This window comes from Barbus barbus (genome assembly GCF_936440315.1).
Source record: "Barbus barbus genome assembly, chromosome: 21".
NCBI lineage: Eukaryota > Metazoa > Chordata > Actinopteri > Cypriniformes > Cyprinidae > Barbus > Barbus barbus.
In genome coordinates, this window is record NC_136749.1 from 20,831,243 (window position 1) to 20,840,723 (window position 9,481).

Here is a 9,481-nt window from a genome sequence, read left to right on the forward strand (position 1 = left end):
TAAGCATTTAAAAGAGCTTGTCAGTAAAACTTAACCCCGCCTCCATTCAGATTGACGTGCCGCGCACAGCCTGGAGAAGACAGATCTATGCTTTTTCGCAATGAAAGGATAAATAAATAATTGATGTTTGAATATACAGCGTTTTCTTTACTCAAACACTATGCCTGTAAAGGCTAATGTTTTTATGTGCTTGAATATACGTCTAGCCAATATACTTTTGTATGCTTTTAATATCCTGTGCATTGAGATTTTGACCAAGTGTATTAAACAACAAGAAAAACTAAGCGCCCATATAGCTACAATAAACGTTATATAACCTGTAAAAGTTGATGAAAGCAGATAATGCGATTCACTTAATTTCTGCCTCAGATAACAGTTACAGCCATTCTGATGACCGACAAAACACTCCATCTCCATCCATACACTGGTCAAAAACCTTCTTAACTCCATTTGAACTTGAATTTCATATAATGTTAAGTGCACACTGATCAGTAAAGTTTAATAGCCTACAATACCAACGCTGATGACGCAGTGTTGTTTAATTATTGAATGTTTTTCCCCTTCTATTTTTTTCAAACACCCTTTTCAAGACTTTTCAAGAGATATGAGAGTGGACCATTTGGGATCGGACTTGATTTAGTGCTATTGGAATGATTTTGAGTTTGTTCACTATTTATTGGTAAAAACAGCTCTTTAGTGAACTGCTGAACTACTGTTTGCACAGCTGAAAAAAGGTATTTAAATAAGCGAAATTCAGTTACTCACCAGCACGAGCGTTTCTTCAGTGCCACCCTTGACTAAAGGCCTGGAGAGCTTCTTAAAGATAGTTTTGTGTAAAACTGGGCAGATTATTAAGCTGGTTATACTAGATAGTGACAACTGTGGCTTGTGAGATAAAACAAGTGCAATACTGTCAATATTTTTTCATAAGTGGCCACCACTCATGCTCAATCTGTGATTGAAATGTTGAGGTAGGTTAGGCTAATTAACTCAATCTTGTCAGCTACACTTTAAACGTTTCGACTGTTTTAAGCTTGATGGAAAGTACTGTACTCAAATATTACTCACCCTTGGCAATATACACAAATGTGTAGGTTAAGGTTTTAATAAAACAATTAACGAACTAAATGCAAAACTAAGAACTTTGCGAAAAGTTTTTTTCCAGCTCTTTTCCAGTAGAACACTTCCAAATATTTATTGACTATCAGTGTTTTAAAACTTTGCCAATGCTTGATTGTAGGCCTAGTGCACAGCTACTTGCCATTAAGTGGAAGCTTTTCACACATTTTTACAAATGATCCTGATCTAATGAGAAAATGTAGGCTAACTATTTTACAAGTTGTCTTATGAATTTGTATGAATTGATTTGTATAAAACACAATTTTTAGAGCAAAAAAGATGCAACCCAAATCCAACCTAACAAAAACCCTCAATGGGGCATAAACAGATTGTACAGAATGAGATTGTACAAATTCAGGAATTTATCAAAAGTAGGTTTTATAGTTTAAAATAATTACAAATTACCACGAGAGTGTGTTGTCCTGGTCCACTCCGGTTTGGGGCTGAGCCTGCAAGGTTTGTGTTAGCAAGCTTTTTTTTTTTTAACCACCAACTTACATATATCATGATGATCTATAAATCATCTAGATTTCCTCAATTGTTTTAGTTTGTCTTCCGCTTGACCAATCCTTGGATTGCTTAAGTTTAGAGTGCGTGCCATTGTCTAATAAAGAGCAGGAGAGTTTTCTTATGAGTTTTGGCCGAGCTACCAATATAAAAGAAAATATGTATTGTTTACACCAGATCTGGCCTCATATAAACCAATCTTGCATGGCATGGAATCATAGTAAAAGTTTTTCCTTAGTTCAAGGATAAACGTTTTATCAAAAGTTTCCACTGAAAAACAGTTAGCCCACAGCATAGCTTCCCTCCTTTCTCCAATAGTCTGTGAGTTTAAACAAGGATTAGGTGTTGCCATTTTCATTTAGGTAATTGAGAGCCATTTCCTGTCTGTTTATTGTTACCGAGAGGGATCAGTATGTAAAGGAAAGAATTTAAAATGAGCTTTTCTGGATATTTCTATTCCTCTGCATATGTCAGATTATCATTATATCGTTTAAAATCAATTGATTTCCTATTTTATTTTAGTTAACTTTTTTTTTTTTTTTTTTCTCATAACGTTCATTGAGACTCTGTAAAGGAAATCGAAAGGAGTGTGCGCTGTGCAATTCTGAAATCAGTATTCATTATTTTATGGTCCATTCAGAGCACCTAAGAGTTGACTTGATCTGACTGCATATGAAGCTGACATCAATCATAAAGCACTTTCCATTTCCTCACAATCCAACAGGGAGCCATAACATCAGTTCCTGGCGATTACTCTAGTCTAACCAGATACCAGGAAAACTTTGACCCGTCTACAGTTTTTGCTGGCATTTAGTCTAAAATCTACTAACAGGTAGGTTTAATGTCAAGTATTTTGGGTTGCCTTGATCTGCTACAATTTTCTAATTTCTTTAAATGTTGAGCGAGATATAAAAACTATTGTGTGTGTGTGTGTGTGTGTGTGTGTGTGCATGTTTATGTGGTTTATGAGGACACAAATTTGTATAATGACATGGGTATGACAGAGGTATTACAATATGAAGGTGGTTTATGAGGACACTGCCTATGTCCCCGTAATTCAAAAGGCTTAAAAAACATACTAAATGGTGTTTTTTTGAAAATCTAAAAATGCACAAAGTCTCCTGTGAGGGCTAAGTTTAGGTGTAGGGTTGGTGTAGGGCAATAGCACACACAGTTTGTTCAGTATAAAAACCATTACGCCTATGGAGAGTCCCCATAAACCACAAAAAACAACATGTGTGTGTGTGTGTGTGTGTGTGTGTGTGTTTGTGTCCATGCTTCCAATCATATGTTTCTCAGTGAAAACCATCAAGATGGTGATTGAATTTATTTTATTAGTAAATTACATTTAATTATATCTCAATTAGTTTAATCCTGTTGAAGTGAAAACCAATTTCTATAAATTTGTCCAAACTGATTTCAGGGCCTGCTGCAGAGATATATCCCAATAGCATGACGCTGCCAGGATTGTGACATCCTGCTAAGAAACTGTAATTAATACGTATCCATGCAGCAGATGTTGTACACACAGCTCACCAATCTCAACCATCTTCCATGTTGTCATTGGCCAAGTAAGTGGTTTCAAAAGTGAGACAGAAAATGTTGCTAACCTCCAACATACAAATACTGCATACAAAACACATAAAAACAAAACACCTCTAACAGCGACATGAGAGTTTCCATAAGATGCTACTGATGTGAGAAAAAGGGTGGCTATGAAAGTGAGACTTGTAATGTTATCTGCCAGCAAGCTTAAACTTGCATGCTGTCAAAACAGAACAGGATCCTTTAAACAAAGGAACCAATTTCATTTTGTAGATTTTGATGATTCAGGCCTTTTTTGACCAATTCATTGAAAAGAACCGAAATAGAAGAGTCAGTTATTCCAGCTTGTTCTGATTCCATACACACTTCATTATTGCTAAAATATTGTCAAGAAAAATTAACACAGTTTGCATTTATTGAAATAAAAAAACATTTATTTGAAGTAAAATTGACAGTATAAATGTCTTTACTGCTGAATAAAATGTTTTTTTTTTTCAAAATGTTTTTACTAATCCCAAACATTTAAGCAGTAGTGTATATGTAATGTGAAAGACACATAATTTGAAAAACAGCATTGCTACTAACTCTCTATTGTGAATTGTATTTAAATAAATATACTCAGTACATTTAGCGTTAATGTTACTGTCCATCAATAGGCTGTTTCTTGAGTGGATGTTTAGGGGGATATTTTGCTCAGGTCCAGTTGCTTGGAAAAGTACACTAAACAACTTTGCATATTCATTTGAGGTATCGTTCATATCTTTAATAATTAGGTTTAGGGGATTTGAAAAGCTTTGATAGGGACTACAGTTTTGTTTCTGATTAAATATGTTTGCAGTGTAGTTGCGGACCTCTATACAGCCCTCCAATATTGTGCTGTCATCTTGACTTTAAGTGTATGTGTTTTATGATATTTCCTGGACAACATATGGTATCATTGGCAATAGGCTGTCTTACTGTAAATAATTCCACGTTCAATATATAGCAGTCCTTATTTATTGTTAACGTTTTGTCCAGATATGGGCAGAATCGCTTCTTGATTAATCTACAAGTTTCTGAAACTGTTGTAATTCTTCTGCTCTGAAAAGCTTATGAAGTTTTATCTTTAAACCTGATCTTTAAGTCTTTGTTCTCAGGGGAACTTGAAAAGCTTTGAATATAGGTACCATTGATCATCTTAAAAATGCACTCAGTGGTAGCGATGATTTATACTGTTTTTAAAAGTATCAGATACACAGCATCTGTTTCTTTTCACTGGCGCTTTGTAAAGTAACACACGGCAATGACTCTTGCAGACACCAGGAGATAAAGGAGTTCTATTGTCCTGTTCTTATTCTCATAGATCATAGTGTACCTTTGATCCTGTAGAAATTAATAAACGGTTATTGCCATAATCCACCCCCTAGGATTTTAATCCAGCACTCCCCATGAACACAGAGGCGAAAGGAAAGCAGTGGTGGTCTCGCTCATACAGAAGAGTATAATAAGTGTCTTCAAGAAGGGTGAAGAATTCACAGTGGATGCAAGACATTAAAGAAAGCATTAGCACTAAAGAAATGGTGGGAAAAGGAGTGGGGGTTCATTCAAGGGAATAAATCCTGTCTGAGAGCTACTTTAAATCAAATACAATTCCACATAGGGGAGGCTGGGGCTAGTTGTCACATAGGGAAGATGTGACAAAATATGTTATCTCAGGTAAAGTAAAAGTACACTAGAGTCAGGGTAAATATTTTAAATGTTGTAGATTTATGTAATTCCTTCATTACAATAGTTTCATATTTTTCATTACCATTTCATGAATTGTTCTGTTTTTCATAATTGTTTTACTGTTAAAATATTGCTAAGAAATGTGATACATGCCCAAACTGCATCTCTTTAACTACAGATTAAGGGTTATTTATTGGAATCTATGGTTCCATGAATCTTTAGCATTCATGAAAGAGTTCTTCAGAATATGAAAATGTTCTTCATGTAAGAAAAAAAGGTTATTTTGAAAACCCAAAATGGTTCTTCTTTGGCACTTCTGTGAAAACTCCCTTTCTGAATTTTTTTTTTTAAAGAGTGTGACTAGTGACTAGACTGTGACTAAACCCGTTGCCCTCATCTAGTGCGTTCCATTTCTGAATGTCTGGCTGTCAGTTGAATCTTGTAATATTTTGACGAGCGATTTAAAAAGGTACATACAGCGTTTACTGATGAGATTTATGACCTTTGGTTTTCATTTGGGAAGGACTTGTGAAGTTTATGGCCAAGCGTCTGCTTGCTATCCCTTCAGACACCCCTCTTTCTTAGTAGGGAACAGAAAGCAAATCTCTATAATGGTCAAAGCAACTGTCTTGTGCAATTTGTCATTCTCACATGGAATGATTTAGTATTGACTGTGCGGTTGTCTTGTGCAGAGCCATGATCTTTAAGATGGAAGTTTTATGATCTGATGTAATTTTGCATTTGCCATTTTCTACAGATGTATTTTAGATGCATTATTTCCTTTTATTTTCACCAGTGGCTCATAAGGGATAGTCTAACCAAAAATGAGAATTCTGTCATCATTTACGCTCCCTCATGTCATTCCTGTTTGTATTATGTAAGTTTTTTTAAAGAATGCGGGTATCCAAATAATTTCAGGTCCCATTGGCGTCCATATGAAGTCAGCGGAAAAACAAACCGTTAGGTTGAAAGTTTTTTTTTTTTTTTTTTTTTTTTTTATATTCCGAACATTTTGAATGACATGAGAGGGACTAAATGAAAGGGTCTGTCCCTTTAATGTAACATCCCCTATATCATTCCCTATACAAATGTTATTCACTTTAAACCTCAACAAAACCAACTGTTGCAAAAGTGATCTTTTCACTTTTTTTCATTTGGGTGTGAACTGAAATTGTGTTGTTAACCTGTGGTATCAGCAGGATTCTTCACACTTTCCATGTCAAATCAAAAAGCATTCCCAGCTCCCACCATCATTGCTATTAAATGTTAAAGTTAAATACCCATAAACAGTGTTCTTGGACATTGAATTTTACTAGCTTTGCTGTGATCGTTAATTAAATTTACAACACGCTTCTTAAATTTGGTGATTGCAGACTCCTCCAGCTGTATTTGGTCTCTGGAGGTCTGCAGCATGAGATGCCGTTGCAGTATTATTTTCATATTTCCAGCTAAAAGAGTAGAGCGAGTGTGGTGGAGAAGGCAAGGATAGAGAAGGCAATGACATGGACTTTAACCTAAAATGCAATGAGATGACTTGGAACAGAGTTAAAAGCCCATATTTACTCAAACAGCATCACTGCGGTCCCTCTCCAGTTGGGAGTGCCACACATCACTTAGCCTGCCAAGAAACTTCCCCAAGGGAGCACTTAAAATGAGCCAGACAGCCTTCGCAGTGTCAGATAGAAGATGCTTGTGCATGCAAATATTATAAAATAGACTTTATTAAGGTAATAATTTTTGCTGAAGTCCATCAGCCAATGGTAGTTAAGGTTGTTGTAATACCTCCAGGGTAGACTGCAGAATGGCTGGTTTAACGAGGGACCTGGGGATTAATGATGTTTAATGATAGGTTTATGACTCCAGCATCTAACCGTTCAGAGCAGCAGGATGTGAACGTCAAAATAAAACATATGGATGTTCTTCAAATCTGTCATGGCTTAAAAAATGGAAAACAAAAAACATCATCATAATCCTTTGGCTAAAAGAGAGAAATGAATAATAGGCCAGAGTAAGAAATAAAATGAAGTACAATGCCGTGTTGTCACTGGTTAATGGATTAAACATTTCTGGTTGGTCCAGGGAGAGAAAGAACCATGTGAAATGTTGTAACAATGTCCAGAGAGACAGACCATCAGTCCGTCATGAACCTGTGACTCTCTACTTCGAATCATACATGATTCGATATATATTATATGTAAATATACACTGAATTACAGTATGTGCGTATAGATCGTTTTTGTTTTGTTTTTTATTCACATTAGATAATTGATTTCAAATGATGCCAGAAATGCAGTCCATTTTACATGAACTACAAATGTTTATAAATCCTTTAATGGCTTATAGAACATTGAATTCATGGAATTATTAGGTCGATTTTATTGTGTTTAATCAGAGAGATTCATTTGATTAAATGTAATTTAAAATGACAAATCATATTTAACACATTTACCTAAGTTTTCTTCTGTTCTATATATGATTGATTGTGCTTGTTTTAATGTTGAAATCAATATCATTTTATAGTATAGCTAGAAGTCTTTTATGCACAACTTTTCTATTTTAACATTATATAAAATGTCATTTATAGGCCTAATAATTTGTGGTGCCAAAGCTGAAGTTTCAACATCCACCAGAAATCATTCTAATATGCTGATTCAGTGTAGCATTTCATTATTTCATTATTAATCTTGAAACAATTAAGCTGTTTATTATTTTTGAGGGATTTTTCAAGTTTTTTTTCTTTTTTACTGTAGTAAAAAAAAAAATTACTGAGTACAAATAAATACCCTGTAATGTGTGTGTCTGTTTGTGTTTTAATACTTAAACATTTTATCATTTTAGATATGTCAATCCTTCCAAATATACGTTTTATTTCATTTCCAAATCTATAGGATGTGTGGTGTGTCATTTTGACTAGTGCTGTGTAGTGTTGTTTAACGGTGCTTTTCTTTTTCTTTCTTTTTTGGAGCATAACGGACATGGTAACTGCCTTGGAAAAGATTCTAATTTTTGGGAGGGCTGATAAATCTTCTATTTGATATTAATAATGTCAAAATGGTTCCATCCTTTCTGTCTTTTCACAAAGATATTTAGTGCAGTGCATGATTGCCGCCTGTCTTCACCACTAAACTTTTTTGTTCTTGTAAAAGCTCATTTCATCCATCTCTTATGTTTCACTGCAGAGCTCACAAATTGTGAAGTGATACTTCTGTTCTTGGGCTTCTCAGTGCATCCGTGATGTGCTTTCTGAAGTTGTGCCTGTATGGTTTTCTTCATATGGTAGTCATTGACACACACTCCTTATACATGTGTTACTGATGAAAGATGGAATCATTTATATTATAAGCAGGCGTTAATTTGTTTGGTTTTCTTTTTCTCGTCATCTCCATATGAGATCTTTTCATCATTGCAATACATCAGAGCAAACAAACCACTATGTTGATGAAAAAAAATGCAATAAACTTAGGAATTCCTGAACTCAGTTTTTATACATTTACCCGTTTACATGTACCAAGAAATCTGGTTTATATGTATCCTCTGCGTTGATCAACTTTCCTGCTGCATTACAATAGTATCACTGAAATATAAAAAGGACATAAAAGCCCATCCATCCTCCACTCCTTTCAAACCAAGAAACCAATAATGGCAACAGCTTGAAGTGTATGTGAGAGACGTGTCATCTGAAAGTCAAATCAAATCGGCTCTGAAATCAAACCAAAGTAGCCTTTTAAGGCTGCATAACGAGATACAGCCTGGCACCAGGAGTTTGACCTGATCCTACAGCTCTCTTATGGCTGGGCAACATTCCATCTTGACTGATTCGACATTTCTGCACACTTAGTCTGAAAGGCAGGGTGGTACAAACAGGGTGCGATGCAGACACCCTAATCCCTCCACAGCTCATACATTGTCTGCCATCGGGTTAGTCGCGCACTGGGGGTCTGCAGCATTTGCAGAAATGTTAATCCCCTCCCAAAAGGAACATGGCCATCATCTAATGCTGAAGTGTGGGAACTGCTTAGTAATGCTTGGGATATAGATAAAATCTATTTTTCTCTGTTTCATAGCAGCCACTTTGAAATGTCTTTGTTTTTTGTGATAGTTCAGGCAAGCAATACTATTTATATTTATTATTTATATTTAATGTTAATAATTAGTAATTCAGTTTCGAAATACTATTTTCAAATTTTATATGAAATATATATTTTCAAAAAAACTTTATTCTTAAACTGCAAGAAATCCAAAGCCATAAATCCAGAAAGTTGCATTCCAAATTTAAGGTTGATATCTCCAAAAATGAGCTTTCAGTACGATTTTGTATGGGCTCAGTACCACACATTTCAGCTATAGAATTTTTTCCAATTTCATTTCCAATGTGGTCACAAGGAGTATGACTAAGTGTGACTAATTTTTTTTCAGGACCGATTAACCTTTTTGAATAATGTCCATAAAATTTGTGTTTCAAGTTTCACATCATTCCGAAGAAGTAAAAAATAAAAAAAAGACAAAAAGCAAAACGTAAAATGTTTTGGTCAAAAATGACTGAAAGGCTCGTTTCTATGTTAGATTAATAAATGAGGGTCATTGGGTTTCAGCGCATTAGTTA